This window comes from Nelumbo nucifera, chromosome 1, assembly GCF_055504915.1.
Source record: "Nelumbo nucifera cultivar China Antique chromosome 1, China Antique-T2T, whole genome shotgun sequence".
Classification (NCBI taxonomy): Eukaryota; Viridiplantae; Streptophyta; class Magnoliopsida; order Proteales; family Nelumbonaceae; genus Nelumbo; species Nelumbo nucifera.
Window position 1 is genome coordinate 37,337,783 of NC_142649.1, and position 24,396 is coordinate 37,362,178.

General features: G+C 41.9%; 1 pseudogene; it reads left to right on the forward strand.

Annotated features, from left to right (window-relative positions):
• The first annotated feature begins 680 nt into the window (after window positions 1-680).
• Window positions 681-1,563, forward strand: LOC148803124 (uncharacterized; annotated as a pseudogene).
• The last annotated feature ends 22,833 nt before the right edge of the window (window positions 1,564-24,396 follow it).

The window sequence follows — 24,396 nt, forward strand, 5'->3', positions numbered from 1 at the left end:
TTCTTTTATATTTTATAGGATAAATTTCTTAAACTATCTCTAAGGTTTAGGAAATTGACTAACTATACCCTACTATTTCTGTATTGTCTTAAAGTATTCTTACTGTTTCTGACAATTGCCGCACAACTCCCTTCTCGTTAAGTCTCCATCACATGTCGTTTATATGTGACTTCACGTATTTGATTTAAGTTTAAATTATACCCAAAATACCCTTTCCAGCAAAGATCACCGTCTTCTCTATTCAAACCAACGACAACTAACTTTCCATCCTCCTCCACTCTGACCCTTCTCTCTCTCTCTCTACTCCCAACAATATGGAAACACTAGTCTATTCCACTCCTATGAACCAACTGGACCACTTATGACATGGTAACACCTGTATTTCCCATGGTTGCTCGCTTCTCTCTCTTTGGTGCACCCACTGATCATGTTTTCTTTGTCGCTACAAGCCATGGAGCATCTCGTGAAATTCCGGCCTTCAGAACCCATTATTTGAGAGAGCTTGTTATTTGGGACAAAGTATCCAAAGAGAGAATGATCACCATCGTTGAAAGCAACACTTGAAAACAAACAATGATACTTGACCAACCACCATGGGACAAAGAAATCAAGCCCACGAGAAAGAGAGGACGAGAGATAGGGAGACATTTTGTCAAGTCCACGAGAAAGAGACAACGAGAATGAGAGAGAGGTTGTTATCAAATCCATCGTTGCAAGTTGCAGGGGTGGTGGCGGAACAAGTGAAGTGAAAGAGGAGGGGAGAGAGAAAGAGAAAGAGGGAAAGAGATCTGTCACTGTCTGAAGGAGCGCAGATCAAACCATCACCATTGGTTTGCCATTGTCTCAGATCAATTTATGATTCTCGTTGTTCACTCTCTCTCTCTCTCTCTCTCTCCTCTTGCCACAGAAGGTCATGAAGATCCAATTTTCTCTTCCAATTGTTTTTTATTCTTTTCCACAAGTGGTTATTTAAGGTTCAACTTGAAAATTCAGAAGTTCTCCTCCGTTATTCCTCTACCCTTGGGCAAGGTGGTACAAATGCATTTTGGAACAAACACTAGGCATTTCTTGTCTTTGTTTCATTTATCTTCTTGAGGATGTTGCATTGGTACTTGAACACTTAAATAAAATCGCCTTGTAGACCCAAAGAGACTTGGATCTTCTGCTTTCCATATTCATATTCTTTTATAACTTAGTTGACAAGCTAGGAGTTTTGTTAAAGCAATTTCCTGTTCTTTCCAAATGTTTTTTTTTTTTTTTGTTGACGGTCCTACAAACATTTTTGTTATTGAGCTAAACTGATTAGCTTCAAAAGTACTGCTTCATTACCTCCCTTACATGAAAATCCTTGAGGGCTTGGAATAGAGGATGGCAAGTACAAGTACAAGGTTGAAAGCATACTTATAAAGTTTCACATCCCCTGATGGTTAAATGTAACCAACACGGTCTGTTTTTTTGGTTGCTATATCCATCGTGTTGGCCCTCTTCAGTTGGAGTTTTGTATTGTCTTGCATCAGGACAATGATATACTCTGTCATGAAAACAATTTTTTTTTCAAGTTGAAAGAATCTGAGAAAACCTAAATATCCTTAAATGTAGAGAATGGATTGGGTTTCAATAATCTCTCAATTTAAGATATGACTCTGATGCATTTAGATTACACTAGCAAGTGCACTAGCCGATCAAATAATATACTGATGAGTAGAGTATTGTTCCCACATGGATTAATCCAATAACTACTAGTACTGAATCAGCCTTTTGTTATCTGACAATCTGAAAGGTTAAACAAAGAAAAAAACTTAACTCCTAATTAGCAAATTATCCTAAGTATTATTGGATCAAACCGCCTTAAGTAATGAGAGGAAGTGCTTCACGAAAATACTAACAGAACCGGTTCAGCAATTATACCATTAAGCTATCCAACCAAAGTTGAATTCAGTCATGGGTTGGCTAATTCCTAATTGTATGGGCAGCCTCTTTCAAGCACAACCCACTCTATCTATGAGCAACAACTCTTATATTTCTATCAAGAATTTTATCGCCATAGATGCATTAAGGACAAAGAATTCGAAGGAAATCAATTATTGATGAATGAATGCCAAACGAATCATGCACATTATCTCTAAAGTACATTCAATCCGTTTTCTTGATCAGTTGATCTGATTACCTAAACCCTTTCTCAAGCAATTTAAATAATCCAAGAAACAAGAGCAGTTTGGTCAAAATTACTCTTATAATCGAAAACCCTAATCAAGAAATCCCAAGAATGAATCACTATCAATCGGATCAGCTTAAAATATTAATTACAAATTTGAATTAACATCCATCATGGTCCGCTTAATAGAAAGAAAGAAAGATTCAACAAAGAAAAACCCTAATTGAATCTAGGTTACTGAATTCGCAGAATCAAAGAAGAAGACACTTAAAATTTCTGCATCAATCTTCGGCCTCTTCTTCAATTCTCCTTCAGCAGCCTTCTGATCCTTCTCCTAGCACTTTCCTCTTCGTTCTTGTGTCAAGGGGTCGAACCCTAATTTCCTCTTTTTCTTTTTATTTTATACTCTTCTTTTTTAGCTTTTAATTGAGAGTCCTACTCCTTTTTAATACTCCTAAAGTCAGCCGCCTTTTGGAGCCTCCCATAGGGCTGCGGTTGGGCCTCTCTCATTGGCGGGCCGAAGTCCTCCCCTTGCCGCCATATCACCATGTATTATGTTCTCTTAACTCTAAATTGTCCCAAATTCCCAATTTCCTGAAATTCAGCTCAATTAGGGTAAAATCCATTAAGAATCATCATCAAAACCATGTATAAATCAATAAAAATAATGTGTAGCATGCGCACACATTACACTCCATACAGAGTTCAGCTTTGTCCTCTTATTGTAACTTTCGCTTGATGCATCATGTACTTTACTTTCCTATGAAATTGACGTTTCCAAATTTAGCATAGGACTCCATATATGATTAGTTCTATCTTCTTATCAGAAAAATCAGTGTGCTTAGTTCTTTATGTATGCAAATCACTTTCAGTTTTGGATGGTAGGGGTTTCCGCAAGTAGTGCAGGCGAGATTTGGGACTACTTCCGTTGATTGGAGAAATTTGAGTGAGAAGTGAGATCTGCATGTTCTTCAGCTTCTTCCACAAACTTCAGAAGGGCCCCACAGTCTCCACATCTGAGGGATAGGCGTACCATTGGAGAGATTTGGATGATGATTCTCCATAGAACCAAACGAGTAGAAGAATAAAAAGAGTCATGGCAGACTTCCTCCACCATTGGAATAAGAGGAGGAACAAGCAAGACCCAAAGGATCACTATAAATTAAGGGATTCAAGAAGAGGGGATTTTGAAAACCTCTCTTTGAATTATATCTCTCCAATTTAGAGAAAGGAAACTGGGGCTTTGGTGATACAAGAGGAACAAAGAAGAAAACCGAAGTTGCTCAATAAATCCTGATGAGGGGTGATTTGGCCCGACCTAATAAACAGTGGACATGTGGATACGACCTAATGACTGGACATCGACTTAAAACTTTCTGCCACCTCAACAAGACAGGTCACCTCGGCTAGGACCAAGGTCCGAGCAGCTCGTGGTGCCCCAAACTACCAAGGTGACATCCAACCAACTTCTAGAAGCTAGCCAGCTATCTACGAGCTTCACGGGATCACGCCACACGTCCTTAGGTCTTATCCTCATCCTGCCCGGATCGGACGGACATGATAAGCCTTATCGGCTAGCATGATATCCACCTCCCGGTGCGGAACAGACTCCTAACAGCGCGGGAGGTGTTTTGTAAGACCCATGGCAGCTCAACTATATAAGGGCATCTACCCCAGTGGTACAAGGTATGCACGATTTACTACTTACTAGCTCTCATACTCTTAAGCCTTCAGCTCGCACACAATCAGTTACTAACTTAAGCATCGGAGCGACCACGCCAAGTTAGCCACCCCGGGTTCTCTAATCCTTCCTGTCTTGCAGTTCGACAAGCCAGATAAGAACCGACGTCCAAGCTGCCATCCAGCTAGGAGCAACCAGATCGCGCACCATCAATTGGCGTCGTCTGTGGGAAACACTACAAAAGGCTAAGTTCTCACTCCTACTTGCTCAACTTCTCTCTACAAGATCTTATCAATGGCATCCTCAAGCAATACCAAAAAAACCATTGACACGACCGTTACTAGGGGGCACGACTAGCTTGCACTGAACCCTGAGACCCCCTTAGTGACGATTGGCTAGCTCACCATCCCCCTCATCATTTCGGAGGTACAGACAGTCCACAACCAGACCTTCAACACCCAACCGATTAATGCACCTCTGCCTCATGTGAGAGCCGCCTTCCCAGTCGTAGAGCCTTCTATGGTTCCTCCTGGGGTCGGAGCGCAACAGTTCCATGAACTGATGCAGAGTGTGCAAATCATGCAGATCCAACAGTTTCAGTACTATCAGTACCAGCAATACTATCAATAATAGTTTCCCCCTCTCTAGCAGAATCATAACCAAACTCAAAACCAACAGAACGGGCGTTAGTCTCCACCCCGGGGTGCAGGGCTGTTTCGGGTCCCAACCCCTCGTCGGGGCTAGACCCCACCTCGGGACCCAGTAGCAGGTCGACGCACACCACCACCTCGCTAGGTGGTGAACTAGCGAAATTGGTCCCAGAATAGTTGTCAAAACAAGAATGATCAATAGCAACACCGCAATGACAAGCATCAGGTCAGTAACCACCAGCTCGGGGTAAGAGGTGCAGACTCAATTCGAGACCCCGAGCACCCCCACAACAGTCTGCATCATCCTCGTGAGAATGCTAGCAACAAAGACCAGTTCCCTCCTCACGACAACGTTCGAGATCAGGAGAATACTAGGGTTGAGACTCAGGCCTAGATCGAAGTCAACAACACTAACCAAGAAGTAGCAAGGAAGCCACGTCGTCGCAGAGCACGCCGCACCTTGGCTAAAAGCAGTATACCAGTAGCAGCAGTAAAGGGGAGGGAAGAAGTGAGCTCAGTGGCTGCACGACCAACACCTGTCTTGTTGAGGCTGCCTTCCCCCCTCGCCCTAGAAATCATCTCGGCCCCATGGTCGAGAGGCTTTAAGACACCCGCCTTGGAGACATATGATGGGAACTCCGACCCAAGGACCACATTGATAGCTTCCAGTCCATGATGTTACTCATCGAACCAGATGAAGCAAGCCTGTGCATGACTTTCTTGACGACATTCAGAGATACGACCAGGTCATGGTCGATTGATCAAGAGTTGGGCACAATTTGTGGACCTATTCACCACTCACTTTATCACAAGTAAGAAGTGCCCAAAGTTCGTGACAAGCTTTCTGAATGTGGTCCAGTGGGAGAATGAGTCTATCGGGAGTTACATCAAGAGATTCAATGTAGAAAGTATACAGATACCCGACCTTGACCGTGTCGTGCAGCTCACTACGGCCCAGAAGAGAGTCCTCCATGCCAACTTCTGTTGGCATCTCAAGTTGAACCGTCCAAAGACCATGGAGATGTTCCTTGACGACGCTAACAAATTTATCAAGGCAGAGGAAGCCCTCGGGTCCCAGTTAGAGCTACACTAGGGTGAGAAGAGGAAGAGAGAAGATGAAGGCAGCAACAGCAGGAAGCGCCGACAACAGAAGAGAAAGTCGCTAAAGCGAAGCAAGTCCTCACGCAGGCGAAGCAAGTCGTCGAAGAAGTCACCACCTCAGGGTTCTAGGTTAGGTTAGTGATCTAGGACTCCTCCCATTCAAAGGTCCAACTACACCACCCATGAATGCGAAGCAGGGTGAAATTTTGGTGGCGATAAAAGATATCAACTATGTCAAGTAGCCACCCATGATGCAAGGAGACCCGACAACTAGAAACCCTAACTTGTACTGCCACTTCCACCGTGATGTTGGGCACAACACTAAAGGTTGTCGCAACCTCAATGATGAAATTGAGGAGCTTATTTGCCAAGGGTACCTGAAGCATTTCATTAAGCATAAAGACAGGGAATCAGCAGATTGACCCGTCGACCAGCAAAAAGGTGCACCAGAGTCGAGAGGTGGAACGATCAACAACCACCACCACTATAGGACAGGCCAACCCACGGGGTGATCAACATGATCAACGGAGGATCTATTGTTGCGGGGTGCAATACGACAGCAGGGAAGGCATCAGTTTGGGAGCTTGCACACGAGGAAGAGAACCCGCCGAAGCGCCCTTGAGTGGAGGAGGTGATTTACTTCACTAAGGATGATGCTCGTGGGATCCAGTACCCGCACGATGACATGCTCGTGGTCAAGATGGCGATCAACAACTTTGAGGTGAAGCGGATACTTGTGGATTCAGGCAGTTCTGCAGATATCTTGTTCCTAGAGGCATTCGATAAAATGAAGCTCAAGCAAAAAGACTTGCGGCCATCAGAGACACCTCTGGTCGGGTCCAGTGGAGATGTGGTGAAGCCACTCGACAGAGTTATGTTTCCATTTGCAATAGGGACCTGGCCCAACACGGTGCGGTTCGAGCATACATTCCTGGTGGTTGCGACTCCGTCCCCCTACAACGCAATTTTAGGTCGACCCATTCTGCATGCCCTACGTGCAGTGGTGTTGACCTACTACTTGTCGATGAAGTTCCCGACGGGCTACAGAGTAGGGGTAGTACGAGGCGACCAATTAGAGTCGCGAAAGCAATGTTTTTGAACCATTGTTGATCGGTCAGACCATTCATCCTAGAAACCGTCCAAGCAACCAGTTCTATTTCACCCCTGACCTGCTCTTGGATAAAAAACCATTGACTTCGTCATAAAACCGCTGACCCGTGCGGTCGAACCGTCGATTCGTTTGACCCAGATAGCGGTTCGTGGTTTGAGAAATTGAGAGAAGAGAGAAACTCTAAGTCTGAGACACGAACTCAGATCTGACATCCAGAGAGAAGAAGAAGAAGAATAAGAGATATGAGAAAAAGTTTCATTTGTTCTCAGATCTCAGATCTAGACCTGAGATAAAATAAAAAATCAATCTCATATCTGAGATCCGAGAACTCGTATCTTAGATCTCAAATCGGTCATCTGCGCTGTTACCGCCATCACCACCTCGTCGTCACCAGTGAGCGTTGAATCATTCTCCTCCTCTTCCTTCTTCTTCCCTCCTTCCCTGTTTCTTTCCTTCCTTTTCTTTCTCTTTTTTTTCCTTTTTTTCCCTTGCTCCTTTATTTCTTTCCTTCTTCTCTTCTTTCTCAGCCGACAAAAGACTCTTCTCCACTCCTTCAGTCCTCCTTTCACTGTTTCTCATATACTATTTGGCATTTGCTATCTTGCCCTAATGTAAACCATCCGAACGGTTCGACTTGGATGGTCGAACTACTGACCCAAAAACCGGTAGCTAGAACGTGGCCGAGTTTAAGGGAAAGGCGAAGTGAGCGGATGATGTCGAACTGGAGCCACCCTCGAGCACACCAAGGAGCGAGCCATGCCCATGGAGGAGACAGTCATGGTCCCAGTCTTTGATGCCGAGCCGACGAAGACCCTCCAGATCAGTACTCGCCTAAAGGAACCGGTCCTGTCACAATTGGTAAGTTTTTTACTTAGTAACTTAGATGTTTTTGCTTGGTTGACTGCAAAGATGCCCGGCATAGACCCTAGTATAATAAGTCACAAGTTGAATGTGGATCCCTTAGGTAGGCCAGTTACACAAAGAAAAAGGAACCTTGCCCCGGAGCGGTGGAGGGTAGTAGATGAGGAGGAAGGGAAGCTCCTCGCATCAAACTTCGTTAGAGAGGTACAGTACCTGAGCTGGGTAGCCAACCCTGTGCTCGTGAAGAAAGCCAACGCCAAGTGGCACATGTGTGTCTACTACATCGACCTTAACAGAGCCTGCTCGAAGGATAGCTTCCCCCTTCCCATAATAGATTGCCTGGTATATGCGACCTCGGGGCACGAGTTGTTAAGCTTCATGGACGTCTACTCCGACTACAACCATATTAGAATGGACTTAGTCGACTAGGACAATATCGCCTTTGTAACTGAACTTGGGCTATACTACTATAAAGTAATGCACTTTGGGTTGAAAAACACTAGAGCGACCTTCCAACGTCTTGTAAATAAATTTTTTAAACCAATTATTGGAAATAAACTTAAGTGTTACGTTGATGACATGGTCGTGAAGACCCAATTCTCCACTTCTTTGATTGATGATTTAAATTTAGTTTTTCAAATTCTAAGAAAATATAACATGAAGCTCAACTCAAACAAGTGTGTCTTCGGGGTCATGTTGGGAAAATTCCTTGGCTACATAGTGAATTGGCGTGGTATCGAGGCTAACTCAGAAAAAATAGAGGCCATACTAGATATGAGACCACCCCGGAACATAAAAGAAGTGTAGAGACTAACTGGCCAGGTAGCTATCTTAAACCGGTTTATGTCTAAATTGGCAGGTCGGTGCCTCCCCTTTTTCAAGACCATCAAGAAAAACGGGAACTTTGAATGGTCCGAAGAGTGCCAGATCGCGTTTGACGAGCTAAAAAAGTACCTAAGTACCCCACCGGTTTTAACCCAACCTGAACCAGGAGATGAACTCAGGCTATACCTCTCCACGAATGACGAGGTGGTCAACTTGGTACTAATCTGAGAAGTAGACTGGGTCCAAAGTTCCGTCTACTATATAAGTAAAGTTTTGTTGGCAACTAAGACGAGGTACGCCGACATTGAGAAGCTGGCCTATGCCCTAATCATTGCTGCTCGAAAGCTACGCCCATATTATCGTTGTCCTCACCGACAGACCACTGAGGCAGATCCTGGAGAAGCCCGATGTCTCAGGTAGACTGACGAAGTGGGCCATCGAGCTCAGCAAGTACAACATCTAGTTCGAGCCATGCCCAGCTATCAAAGCTCAAGTCTTGGTAAATTTCATTGTGGAGTGCACATTTAGCACACCGACCCCTGAGATGGCTGAGCCGACCAACATGTTAGAGGCATCAATCTGTGTGGCATCAGTTCCGATAAGGGAAAACCCGGCCTAGGATGAGGAGCCCTGGATCCTCCACATTAACGGCTCATCCAATCAGTGAGGAAGCAGTACCATACTCATACTATACGGGTTGAATGGAGTGAAGCTGGAGTATGCTCTTGGGTTTGGATTCGAGGCATCGAGCAATGAAGCGGAGTACGACACATTGATTTCCGGCCTGGCATTGGCTAAGAAGGTTGGCACGAAGCACGTCATGGTATGCAGCGATTCCCAATTGGTCGTTAACCAGGTAGATGGTGAGTATGAGGCTTGGGAACCAGCCATGATGGCTTATTTGGCCAAAATGAGGGAACTCCTACCCAGCTTCCACTCTTGGTTCATTTGGCAAGTACCGAGGTCGGAGAACGCTGAGGCCGATGTGCTCTCGAAATCGGCAAGTACAAGCGACAACACTATGAGGACGATGTATATAGAAGACCAACCTCGACACAGCATTCTCGGGGGGGGGGGGGACAAAAGAGGTCGCTCTTGTGTTGCAAGTAGAACCGAGCTGGGTTGACCCACTTGTTGATTATCTACTCCATGGGACCCTACCAGCAGACCACAACGTAGCTCAGAGGGTAGAGCGTCAGTCATCCCAGTACGTCTTTATCGATGGGTGGCTGTATAGGAGGTCCTTTACACTCCCTTATCTGCGCTGCTTACGACCTTCAGAAGCAAACTAGGTGCTACACGAGATTGATAACTCTGCATTTTGATACCTTAAGGGCATCAATTCAGGGGTATTTTTTGCCTTATAATAGTTAAGATATGCCTTTTTCCCAGTTAAATGCAATGTTGTGGCCTCTAAGGGTCTCTCTGCAAATTCTGGGGAACACTGGGAAGTTTTCATGGCTGAAATGCAGATTTTGGGAAGCTGGTGTGAAGTCCAGCTAAGAGAGGGGGTGTTTTTGTGAAAAATTAAAAGCAGGAGGGCACCTCCTAGCTGCTAAACGTAGTTTGGCGCCCCTCCTACTGTATTAGCCTGCTCCCCATGCCTTAGCAAACCCTAGGGAGCCTTTTAACCCATTCTTTTCATTCTTAACAAACCCTAGCCGCTCCTAATTGCTAAATCCTCACCTTCCATCCCTTCTAATCTCCACCATCCATTCTAGGGCACTCTCTTTTTAGCATTCTAACCCTAGGAGCCACCTAATTTCTAATCTTCACCATTTAGCCTTTAGCCATTAAATCTTAGCTTTACATAATATTGGGTGCCTTCTCCTTTTCTACTAAGCCTTTGGATCACCCTATAACCATCCTAACCCTTCATTCTAAACCTTAGGGCACCCATATTTTTGCTAAAACCCAGCTGCCCCCCCCTCTTTCTCTCTAATTCCAGTTATATCCACCATTCTCTATAAAAAGGACCCAGGGGCCCTAGAGAAGGGGTTGGTCAATTCACTCTGGTAAGAAGGAAGGCTGATCTTGAGAAGTTCAAGGGTAGAAGAAGAGGGGGACGCCCAAGCAAGAGGAGGGGTTCATACTTGCAGTTCGCCAACACCACTACTACCACCTCTGGATTTGAATCCCAACCATTTTTTCTTTAGTTTTAGAATTACTTTCTATTCTTTAATTTCCAGTTCATTTTTCCTGCCTACAAATTTTACCTTTATTAGATTTAATTTGTACATTATTTCTTTTCTATAGATCTGAAATTCGGCCAGGTAAGACGGAAGGCTTAGCTCGAGAAGTTCGAGGGTCAACGACGATATCTGGAGACTACTACCTCTGATCGAATTGCAAACTTCTTCTTTTTAATTTCCGTTCTTGATTTATTGTTGTTATTTATTTTATTTTCAGTAGTATTCGAACTCCATTTTTATTTAATTCTAATTTAATTAATGAAAGTTTTGTGATTCTACAATTTCCCTTTGGATTTTTTTCCTGGATTAAGGTTTGTAATAATTTTTCCCTCGCTTCCCTATGGATACGACCCGTTCTCACCATTTACTACGTTAGTAGTTGTTTGAGAAACGGTAAAAATTATAAATGTTTAAATGGTAAAAATTATAAAAAAATTTTAAAAAAATAAAAATTCAAATTTGAGTTTAAATTGTAGAATTTAAATTTCAAAATTTAAATTTGAAATTAAAATTCAAAATTTAAACTTCAAATTTCAATAAAAGGGGGGCTTAAAACAAAATGAATTCAATGGCCGGAGTTTGTGGAATGAGAAACTACTTCCAACCTGAGCCATAGATAGATTGAAACCATGTGTCTTGACAACTGGACAAGATTAATGGGATGGCCCACCGAATTGACCACGTCCTTGCATATCGTCAACAAAGTGGCCCATTCCCAACTTTGTCAACCTATCTATCATGTTCCATCTGTGCAAGCCCGGCCCATCATGTTAGCCAGTGCCCTGCGGCTGGCCCATGTCAACCTGTCAGTCCAAACCAAGTACATGTGACCAATAGATTTTTCCAATCCAATGCTAACCCACTCTTTAGTCCATATAACCCTGGGTGAGAAAATCAACCCAATTTCACTTACAGGGCCCAAGCCCAAGAAACCCCCCACCAGATGTGCACTCTCAATGGTCTAAAGGCCAGACCCACTGGGAGTACAATGATTACCCTAGGACTTAATCGACTCAACCATGTCAAACCAATTCACAGTCCCAACAATATTACCACCCATCTAACTCCATGTTCCACAAGTTTCAGAGGCCACAAGGGCATAACCAATTACAGCAGGTGTACCCTAGGAACCAAATGGTCCAACCGTATCAGGTTTACCCATAACCTCCTCAGACCCGTACAGTCGATGACCAATTCATGCAGCTTCAGCAGCTGATCCTAAATCAACAGCAGTCCATCGATAGGTTAGAGAATCGAATAGGACAGCTAGCCGAAGCCAAGAAGAGGAGAGAAGTAGGGCAACTACCAAGTCAACCGGCTGTGAGTCCTAGAAATCATCCATTGGGTTTTCCTCCACAACAAATTCAACCACTTCCTAAGGACCCTCAGCTTGAAAATGCAAACGCAATTACAACCTTAAGGAGTGAGAGGATTTTAGAGGACTCGTATGAGAAGAAGAAAAGGAGCAGGAAGACCCAAAGTTGGGGGGAGAAGAAGAAGGAAAGGAACCTTTAGAAGAAGAGCTTATAGTGAACCAACCCATGGTTCCCTTTCCAACTGCACTCACAGTCGGTCCAGTGCGAAAGAAGAAAGAGACTCGCAACGAGGAGAGCAGGGAAGTCCATATTAACTTCCCTCTCCTCGAGGCAATCCAACATGTCCCGACCTATGCCAAGTTTTTAAAAGAGCTATGTACTCAATTTCCCTCTCCTCGAGGCAATCCAACATCGGCCCCACAAAGAATAATGCTCTTGGCAGATGTTAGTGCAGCTCTCCTAAACCACTTTCCCCGAAAAATGAAAGACCTTAGTGCTCATCTCATAAGATGTGTCATCTCTCGAATCACCATTGATCAGGCCTTATTGGATCTAGGGGTCAGTATAAATATGCTTCCGTTAATTCATGATAGGTTCAGGATCGGTGAGTTAGAACTTACCCCGATAATTCTACAACTTGCTGATTGGTCAGTCAAGACTCCTCGAAGTGTCATTGAGGACGTCATTGTCAGGGTAAAGGGTTGTCACTTCCTAGTTGATTTTATCGTCCCAGACATGACCCCAACTAAGGAACTGAACCACATCCCAATAATCTTAAGATGTTTGTTTCTGGCAACGGCCAATGTAAACACTAACTGTAAATCAGGAGAATTGGACATTTCATTAGGGGAGCAGAAATTTCGGTTAAACGTTTTTACTGCCTCTAAGTATCCAAACCTAGGGGAAGATGAGTGCAAAATAGATGTAGTTGATAATCTTTTAGATGCCCTGTCTGCCCCTTGGTTAGCCCAGTCTGAGCCCTGTTTGTATGAAGATGAAAGTGAGTCGGAGAGTGTAGATGGAATAAGAGCGTGAATGTGTCCGGCTGAAGACGTTAAACTTAGCGCTGGTTGGGAGGCAACCCAACGTAGTTTTTAGTGTTTATGTTGTTAGGATTTGAGTTTTTTTTTTCTTTTTTTTGATTCGAGACTAGGTGGTAGACTTTGAACCCCTCAGGAAAACCCTATTGATTGTTCCCTTTGGCCCAAATCCTTTTTGCATCATTCTAGTCATGCCATTAGGGACAATGGCATTTAAATAGGGGGGTGAGGAAAGAGAGAGAGAAAAATGAAAAAAAAATTGAGAAGCTAAGCCTTTAAATATGTAGAATTAAAATTTTACTGAAAATTTTAAAAAAATTTCCACTAAAAGAGATTCCCAAATAGAAAAAAGTTAAGGAAACTGATAAAAGAACATTGAATTTTGTAAAAATTGGTAGCAAGTGATAGGAGTCAAAATTGGGGGGCTCATTTGAATATTGTCGAAACCGTTTAGAAATTGGAAAATACTCCCAAGTTTGCCCCTATCAAGATAAGAAGAGAAAGATTGAGAAATTAGACAATTTTTTTCAAATCGTTAGAAACAGTGGACTGCCCTGAACAGTGTTGCAAAAAAAAAAAAGAATAAAAGGTCAATGAACACCCTAGACTTAGTAACCGGGTCTCTTCACCTAAGTCAAGTGTCGAGATTTGCGTCAAACAGAAAAGGGAATGCCAAAGACACTTACATAACACTTAATAACCGAGTCTCTTCACCTAAGGCAAGTGTCGAGATTCACGTCAAACAGTGGAACATAAAAATAGAAGTACGTGTGCAAATTAAGTTTAGGGGTATAAATCCACTGTCAAAAATTGATAAGAAGAATATATGTCTAATTTTAAAATAAATCTGAGATTATCAAGACAGTTTGCAAATGGAAGGGTAAAGATTTTTAAGCCAAGTTTCTGTAATATTCAAAGAAAGATGATTTTACCCCTTAAGCCGAATACTGATCTATACAGAGTTTGACAATGATGGAATTAGGATGCTTAACTAATTGTGTTAGGGAAGATCTTGAGATGGGAAAGATTTTTATGATCAGTGTAATTTTAAGGCTGCATTGCTAAGGGACTAGCAATGTTTAAGTTGGGGGGTGTGATAACTCTGCATTTTGATGCCATAAGGGCATCAATTCAGGGGTATTTTTAGCCTTAGAATAGTCAAGATGTGCTATTTTCCTACTTAAATGCAATGTTATGGCCTCTAAGGGTCTCTGTGCAAATTCTGGGGAAAACTGGGAAGTTTTCATGGCTAAAATGAAGATTTTGGTAAGTTCGTGTGAAGTACAGCTGAGAAAGGGGGTGTTTTTGTGAAAAACTGAAAGCAAGAGGTCACCTCCTAGCTGCTAAACCCAATTTGGCGCCCCTCCCACAGTATTAGCCTGCTCCCCACGCCTTACCAAACCGTAGGGCACCTTTTAACCCATTTTTTTCACTCTTAACAAACCCTAGCCGCGCCTAACTGCTAAATCCTCACCTTCCATCATTTCTAATCTCCACCATCCATTTTAGGGCACTCTCTTTTTAGCATTCTAACCTTAGGAGCCACCTTACTTTTAATCTTCACCATTCAATCTTTAGCCATTAAATCTTAGCCTTACATAATATTGGGTGATTTTCCTTTTTTCTTCTTAGCCTTAGGATCACCCTAGAACCATCCTAACCCTTCATTCTAAACCCTAGGGCACCCATATTTTTGCTAAAACCTAGCTGCCGCCCCCATGGGCCCTGGAGAAGGGGTTGGTCAATTCACCCAAGTAAGAAGGAAGGTTGATCTTGAGAAGTTCAAGGGTAGAGGAAGAGGAGGACGCCCAGGCAAGAGGAGGGGTTCATACTTGCAGTTCGCCAACACCACTACTGCTAGCTCTGGATTTGAATCCCAACCATTTTTTCTTTAGTTTTAGAATTACTTTCTGTTCTTTAATTTCCAGTTCATTTTTCCTCCTGCAAATTTGACTTTTATTAGATTTAATTTGTACTTTGTTTATTTTCTGTAGATTTGAAATTCGGCCAGGTAAGACGGAAGGCCTAAATCGAGAAGTTCGAGGGTGAACGACGATATCTGGAGATTTCTTCATTTTAATTTATGTTGTTGATTTATTGCTGTTATTTATTTTATTTTCAGTAGTATTCGAACTCCATTTTTATTTAATTCCAATTTAATTAATGAAAGTTTTGTGATTCTTCAATTTCCCTTTGAATTTTTTTCCCGGATTAAGGTTTGCAATAATTTTTCCCTCGCTTCCTTGTAGATACAACCCGTTCTTTCCATTTACTACGTTGTAGTTGTTTGACAAATGGTAAAAATTATAAATGTTTAAACTGGTGTTCTGGAGTGTTTAACGACATGCTTTCGGAAACACCAGAGATCCATGAAGGTTTTTGTGGAGGACACTTGGGGGGTAGGGCGCTCGCCCAAAAAGCACTAAGGCAGGGATACTACTGGCCCACGATGAAAGCAGATGCACTCGAGCTCGTGAAGAAGCGCGAGAACTGCTAGAGGCACGCCAACATCCTTCATCAACCTACAGCCGATTTGAAGTATCTCACCATCCCATGGCCTTTTGCCCAATGGGGAATAGATATCCTTGGTCCATTCCCATCGACAACCAGGTAGAGAAGATTTTTTGTTATGGCAGTCAATTATTTTACGAATTGGGTGGAAGCCAAGCCACTGGTGATGATCATAGTCTGGAATGTGCAATACTTCTTTTGGAAGAACACAGTATGTTGCTTCGAACTACCCAAGGTGCTAATCTTAGACAATGGGAAGCAGTTCAAAGACATCAAATTCTAGAATTGGTGTGTCGAGATGGGGATTCAGCAGAACTTCATGTCGATGGCGCACCCCCAAGCGAATAGACATGCCGAGGTGACGAACAGGGCAATTCTCCGCGGATTGAAAGCTCACCCGACATGAGCTAAAGGTTTGTGGGTGGATGAGCTACCTAGTGTACTTTGGGCCTACAGAACCACCATCAAGATTGCAATAGGCGAGACACATTTCAATCTGACATATGGAATGGAGGCCATCATCCCGACCGAGATCGAAGTACCGACCTTGCGACTAGAGGTGTATGATGAGGAGGCCAACGACAACGAGCTACGGATGAACCTCAACCTAATCGAAGAGGTGCGCGACCTGGCTTACGTCCAGACTACAGCCTACCAGTAGTAGGTAGCTCGGTACTACAACGCCTGAGTCAAGAGACGCTAATTCCGAGTTGGCGACCTTGTCCTCTGGAAAGTAATGATGCCTAAGCCTGGCGTTGGTAAGCTCGAACCGAACTGAGAGGGTCCGTACAGAGTGAGATGGGTATTCGATGAAGCCATGTACGAGTTCGAGACATTGGAAGGGAAGCAGGTGCCTCGTGCATGGAACATTGACAAGTTGAAGAAAACTACTTGTGAGCTCGGGAGCAAAGCATCCACCAAAATTTTCTAAGTCCAGAAGACTAGCGAACTAGTCAGATTGCACACCGGTTAAATAATACAATAGAGAGTTGAATACGAGTCGCTCCCAAAAGCCTAAGGGCTATGGTGCCGAGCCAACAGGGACCTCGATGCCAAATGCAAATAAGACCTACTTGCTTCTTGAGCATGGGCAACACAAGCGAATTCAACTAAAGCCTCATAAGCGCAAAGGCAGGCTGGGCACATACCCAGTTATGTCTACCCACCTCGATTCAAATTAACTTCAGGTCACTCCCTATTGTGCCTAGTTCATCAACTCGGCACCTCGGGGTAACCAATACTTAGATAAATTTTACAAAATCATTGTATGCGAAGTGACAAAAAAGAGAGTATTTCATTACCTTGTAACAAAAAGAAGTGTTCTTACATTCAACAAAGAAAAGGGGGGGAGAGTAAAGTCTAATAAACCGAGCTTGGAGGCTTGGTAGACATTGTATTTATAGGGGGTCCAAGAAAAGAGGCAAAAGTTCAATCTTCTCGGGGCTTCTCGCCCCCACCTTCAGTATCTCCGAAAGGATCTCTGGCTGGCTCGATCTCCATGGCGTCTTCAGCTACAGCAAGCTTGTCCTTGGCCAGATAATCATCGAAGTCCAGGTTGAGTTCGACTAATTTCTGCATCCTCTTTTTCATCTTCCAACTGAGGCGTTCTCCAAGGCCACTAATGGCGGTTCTCCATTGAGTTTGGAAGGGCCACCCCCCTTCAGCGATCACAGTAAAGTACCTAGTCTTCCAGGCCAACACTTTGGAAGGGTAGTTGTGGAGTAGTTTGTATCCTGGGCGGTATGAGATATAATAACTAAACTTATCAACCCCTGGAGAGGCAGTGGTCATGGAATAAAAAAATGGTGCTGACCATAGTGCGAACTAAGTTCAAGTGAAGTTGGTTTATGGTGACACCAAAAAAATTCAGAACCTTAACTATTCCTCGAAGACAGCGATCTCATCGTCATCGTGCTCCCAAAGAATAGGCTACCCATACTGCTACTACTAGACATACTGGAATAAAGGTAAAAAACAGCCAAGTTACGAAGGTAGGCGACTTACCTAAAGACGAAGTGCGACCACGGGAACGAGACAAGGGGTCACCGACCTGGAAGCAAGTGCGCGACCTAAGAAATGTGAATACATGACATATGACAAAGCGAATGGGACCCAAGGCCCCTATTTATAGCCACTGTAGTCAACTTGGATGGTCAAGGTCGAAGTGATCCGATGGCTCTCGTAAAAACCAGTCGCACACCTCCCGAGGCCGAATTCGGTTGAGCGCGCATTTTGACGTCCGTGGAGTTTGTAAATTACGTGACATCCCATGCATCCCCGATACACGATCTGGTCTCACGATCGAGCCAGACAGGTCATTGTGGTCAGACCGCCGGACCAGACCTCAACCGGAAGAAGACCAAGCCCAACCCACCTAAGCTAGTCATGAACTCCCTACACCGGGTCAGGACCCCTGGCATGGGGAGTGGGGGGAAATTGATGAGTAGTGATTTGGCCCGAATTAGTAAATAGTGGACATGTGGATGCAACCTGATGATTGGACATCGACTCAACACTTTCTGCCACCTTATCAGGATAGGTCACCTCGGGTACCTCAGTCACCTCGGCTAGAACCGAGGTTTGAGCAGCTCGTGGTGCCCTAAACTACCAAGGTGACGCGCAACCAACTACCTCTGAGCTTCACGGGATCATGCCACACATTCTTAGGTCTTATCCTCATCCTACCCGGATCGGACGAACACAATATGCCTTATTGGTTAGCACAATATCCACCTCCCAGTGAAGAACGGACACAATATGCCTTATCGGTTAGTTCGATATCCACCCCCAAGGATCTTGGAGGTGTTTTGTAAGACCCACGGCAACTTAACTATATAAGGGCATCTACCCTAGTGGTACAAGGTACGTGCGGTTTACTGCTTACCAGCTCTCATACTCTCAAGCTTTCAGCTCACACATAATAAGTTACTAACTTAAGCATCGAAGCGACCACACCGGGTTCTCTGATCCTTCCTGTCTTCCAGTTCGGCCGGCCAGTTAAGCAATTGACGTCCGAACTGCCATCCAGCTAGGAGCAACTAGATCGTGCACCATCAACTCCAATCAACAAATTAGAACCAGTGACATAAATCTTGAATAAGGTGTCAAAAGTTTCATTTTGAAAATTTAAAGATGAATGATGGGCAAAATAGTCTTTTAATCATTCTGTTAATGAACACTGATGGTAAAGAATTAGTGAATTCTTAGAAATAGTAGGGGTACTTTAAGACAGTACTAAAACAGTAAGGGTATAGTAAGTCAATTTCCTAAACCTTAGGTGTAGTTTAAGAAATCTGCCCTATTTTATATACTACATTTTAATGTTTTTTTTTGTAATAAAAATAAAATAATTAATTTCAGTTAGGGTTATTCATCAAACTAATGAAACTGATCAACCCAACCAACTCAACCCAAGTTGGTCAGTTTTCTAGTATTTCCAATCGGCTTTGGTTCAACAATTCCCCAACCCGACTAGGTGGGATCAGTTTCTCTTTGGCCATTTGTAAATTGACCAAAGTTGAATAACCCGACCATAAATATATATTAATATTTTATATTTTAATATAATTTTTTAATACAGGAAAGCGAAAAAACTCTCATAGTTAAGTCTAAATTATTTTATATGAGGAATTTAACTTTTTAAGTTTAAATCTTTTGAATAGACCTACCAAACCAAATCGATCCAAATGTATACAACCCAAGTTGGTCAGTTTTCACTAATAGCCAATTGATTTTGGGTGACCAACTCCCCAACAACCTACAACCAAATTGAACCAACCCACCATGAACACTCCTAATTTTAGCAAAATTAATAGTTTAGTACCTAATAAATAACAATAGTTTAATCGCCAAATTATTGAAAATTTATAGCATAAATACACAACTATTAAAAATATATTGATAATGAAAATACAATAAAAATACAATAAATACTAATACATATTAAATTAGTCAACAAATAGTGTAATCTCAAATAATAGTTTAATCTCGAATAAATATTAATAAATAAATCATAAAAAATACAATAAATTAAATTTAAAAAGTTATATAACAGTAGTTTAATCTCCAATAATTATTAAAATTTTTTGTTATATAACAAAACAAAAATATATTTATCACAAAAATAAATAATTACTAAAACTACAATAAATATTAATTTAGTATATAAGTAAATAATAAATATAGATAAATATTTTAAAATTTTTATGAATATATATTAATTTTTCCGAAAGATATTTTCTAGAATTATTAATTGATACAAGTGAAATTAGTTATTTACAATATTATTTAGTTATTTGAATAATGTCATTATTTAAATTTTAAAATATTAATTATTTGTTGAATTTAATAACCCATAAAATTTTTAATTTGAATATTTATGTTATAATTATTTTATAGTGTAAGATTTTTATTTTAAATTTATTACATAACTTCATTATTTTACAATATAAAATCTAGTTATGTTAAATATTTCATTAGTTACAATATTTGTTTATTTAAATATTTAAATAATATATATATATGTATATATATATAAATTTTTGTTATTTGAATTTTATTTATTTTAAAGTTATTAAATTATATTAAAAATTTTGTTATTTAATTATTTAGGTATTTTTAATATTTTGTTATTTAAGGTATTTAGTTATTGAAAATTTTAAATAATATTTTTTAATGTTAAAATTTTATTGTTTGAGTAAAATTTTAATTGAATAATCGATAAAACTATAATTTATGTTTGTACATATTTTCATGATGAATTTTATAAAAATATAAGATAATTAATAATATGAATATTATTAAATCTATTATAATGATTTTCTGTTTTTAATAAATGTTTTACGTTTAGTATATAATTTCGTAAGAATACAAAAATAATTTTTAATTTTTTAATTCAAACTTTCTTTAGATAGATATAGATAAAATTTGTGGGATATGATGAATAGGAACTGGAGATAATTTTGGAAAAAGTGGGGGAGGCACTTTAGGAGATATTTTAGGAGAGGATATTATTTAGGTTATGGAGAACATGTGGGAGGGGAGGAGATTTTATGGAATTTTTTATGTGGAAGGAGAGCATTTCATTGGTTGTTTCAAAAATGACATGGAATAAAAAATAAAAAATAAGTAGAAAATTTGTAGACTGTTGTGTTTTACCCTATTTACCCACACCATATGGTGTTATTATTATTAATAGGGAAATTTTAAAATTAGTACCCTGTACTTTGGGATAGGTTCTCTTTGGTCCCCAAACTTTAAAATGTGCTAATCTAGTACTTTAAACTTCCAAAACGTGCCAAATTAGTACCTACCATTAATCAGTCGTTAAATGGCATGTGAAAAGACAAGAATAACCTTTGGGTGTCATCTAATTTTCTTTATCAACCATCCAATGCCCTTCTCTTGAGAAGTCAGAATCATCTCTGTTGTTCTCTTTTTTCCATCAAGGCGTTGTTACCATGTTTTTCCAAACCGTATACCATTTGGTTTCAAACCCAAATTATTCCTAGACCCTTTTTTAGTCACATCACGTTTTGCGAACAACGTTCTAAAACTAGAGCAATGAGTTGAGTTGGTTAAACAAAATGCTAGCCTAAATCAAACCCGGTTGATCAAGTCAACCTGATCTATTGGGAAAGTAGGTGGGTCATCTTTGTCCTTAATGAAAACTTGAGAGATTCATGCTTGTTTGGTACTTTGGTTTGGTTGAATCAGGTTGGGCTGAACCTTTAATTTCCTCATCTTCAACATTAGTTTTCATATCTCCTCTTAGCAGTTTCTACTCAATTTGATTTTTACATCATAACCCTGATGAAATTATACACTTTAGGCCACTTTCGACCCTAAAGTTTGGAAATGGGACACTTGAATAAAATTAATTAAGTAAATTACTTCAAGGTCTAATGAAAGATGTAGGTATATTATGGTCACCTAGACCATAAGAGAACAGGAGGTGCCGAACCAATACTACACAAATGCATGCAATGAGTCCATAACTCATTGAACATCTACGATGAGCTTGGAATCCGTGTAGACATGTGATGAGCTCAGGACCCGCATGGACTTGCGATGAGCTTAAGCCCATGAGAAAACCGTGATTGGTATGTACAAGTTCATCATTGGTAAGAAACAAGCAAAAGAAACACGTGCGTCACTAATAACGCGCATAATAGGATGCCTCGTAGGCTTAAAGAGGACACATGAGATAAGTAGTGACGTCATCTACGCCACGTCAGTCAAAGTTTCTCATGAAAGGAAGTAGCACACATGTATTATGAGAATCCTCAAACGAAAGGAAAGTTCATCCTTGAAATATCTCATAAGACACATGGCGAAACCCTAGTAATGTTCCTTGACAACTGATACCGAATCAAAGATTCCCTTCCATAATGGGAATCAAACACTTTTGGCTCCTTCCTTTTGGGACCTCGAGATCTCTCCTTATAAATAGGGGCCCAACTCATAACAAGAAAATCATTGTATCACTTCATTCGCCCTAGCCTTTAGCCTACCTCTTGCTCATAGCTTTCCTTTGTCGTTCAAGGAGACATCTGTATGTAGCCTTAACTCCCTTCTCACATTAGAATCTATGCTTATTCCTTGACCACAGAGGATGGCTGCCTACCGGATTAACCTTTCCCTTATTCCCAAAGAGAGAATCAATGAACAAGAAAACGTCAACCTGGAGACTGAAGTTTAGGTTAGCCCGGAGTCAGCTAAACAAGTCGACATCGAGATACTCTCGAATAATGTTTACGAGTTCGAATCTCATTTCGACTGGATGGAGTAGATGCAGAATGAAATGAGGACTGCCTTACAAATCCTCCTCCTATGGTCGTCCGGGACCAAATGATCCCCTTCCACCCCAGCCGCTTCCTCAGCATTTGTTCGTGCTAGTCACCAGTCCACTAACTAGAACCCTGCCATCCCTAAGTAGCTTACTAGAGCCAGCCTCGAGTCACTCCACAGAGCACCCGCACAAAGCAACCTCCCCAATGTCAAACAACCTAGAGTCTCTCCATAGACCAACCTGGTGACAGAAGCGTCACTCAGCTGCGATGAATTGAAAGAATATGTTCAAGGGTTGATGGTGGAAAGCCAAAATAGTGCCTAGGCTTTGCTTGTTCTTTAGAAGCCTTACTCTGACTTAATCCTGTACAAACCTTATTCCACTGGTTACGTCCCTCCTCAGTAGTGGCCACAGTATGATGGAAAGAAAGGAAGCCTGCAAGAAAATGTGAATAAGTTCAAGGATGTGCTAGGATCGTTTGCTCTGGATGGAGATCTGAAAGTCGGGGAGTCCTCCAAGTCATTGACCAGATCGGGCTACACTTGGTTCATCAATTTGACCACGAGTAGCATAGACTCACAGGTAGAGCTGGCGAAGAGGTTCTTGTCAAAATGGTTCACACTGGAGCGGAGGCTGACGATGGAGGATTTTCACAATACAGAACAATGTGCAGGTGAGGACCTCTTAGTCTATGTGATTTGGTTCCAAAAGTTGACCCATTCAGTCTTCGATGAACATGTTATTGAGAAGAGTTTTGTTGAGCAGTGTGTGCAAGGCATGCAGCTCGTCTACATGATAGGCATTGAAAACATAGAGGTCGAGACCTTTAGTCCTCTATGGAAGTGTGTAGAGAGGATGACACACACTATCAAGAGTACTACGTCCCTATTTACATCGACTTCAGTGCAATATGGAAAGAATGAGGCTTATTTCATCGACAGAAAGCCTCAGAACACTGGAGGGCCAAGGCAAGGGCCCTAATATCACGATGCCCACCAGAACAAAAGGAACAATACGTTGCCACCACCCCTCCTCCTTTTTCTTGTATCGAAGATGAAGTAATTATGATAATGAACAAGTTAGTGGAAGACCGTGTCATCATTCTGCCACCACCACCACCACCACCAAGAGTTGACCTGGAGAAGGAGAGGAATAGAGGGAGGTGGTGCAATTTTCACCAGTCATCGCACCACGACCTAATGAACTATTTGACACTCTGACGATTGTTTGTGTAGAAAGTGAAACTCGACGACTTTGTCAACAGGAAGCCAGCCTAGGTAGACATGAACCCCCTCCCTACAAACACCCGGGGAGGGAGTATCAATGTGGTCGGAGTGCTAGGCCAAGATCACCTGGACATGCTAATCCAGAGGTTCGAGTAGAGTGCGGAGTTGCAGTAATTCTTCAGTAAGTAGGGGGCCAACTCCTTGACAAGGAGGCTTGCCATCAGGCTGTTCACAGAAGCGTTCAGAAGACCGTTGGAGCCCCATCGGTTTGGTTGCACATGGAGTTCACTTAAGATGACATGCTGGCCACCGAGCCCCACCCCAACTGGCCCCTATACATCACAACGAAGATTGAGGGTTATGAGATGAGGTGATCTATGATCAACCAGGGTAGTTTTGCGATTTTGATCTCTGCTGACACCCCAAAGTTGATGAATATTCAGAAGGAGACAATTAAAGGATTGCTTATGGAGGTCACAAACTTCAACAAAAATGTGTCTGTCATAGAGGGATCCATAGAGTTACTAATCATGATAGGGCCATTCACCATCACCTAGGAGTTCCAGGTGGTCTCAGGGAGAACTGCATATCATGTTGTTGGGGCATCCATTGATACACGGGTTGGCCCTTGTCCCATCAATGTACCATTAATGCATCAAGGCAAAACACAGAGGATGTGTGGTGAGGATCCCAGCGACTCGCGTCCCTTTTGACAAAACAGGGACCCATTTATAGGATGCGATCTATTATACTGAGTTGGTCGATGAGGGTGAGAAAAGAGTGGCCAAAGTGGAAGGTGTATAGCTGTCGAACCCTATGAGCGAATCCCTTGTTGTGCTGGAAAAGAAGAAGAGAACAAGGTGCATACGAGTTATCGATAATGATGAAAAAAGCTATTATACCATTGTAGAGGAGTACGAGGACGATGGCACACCAG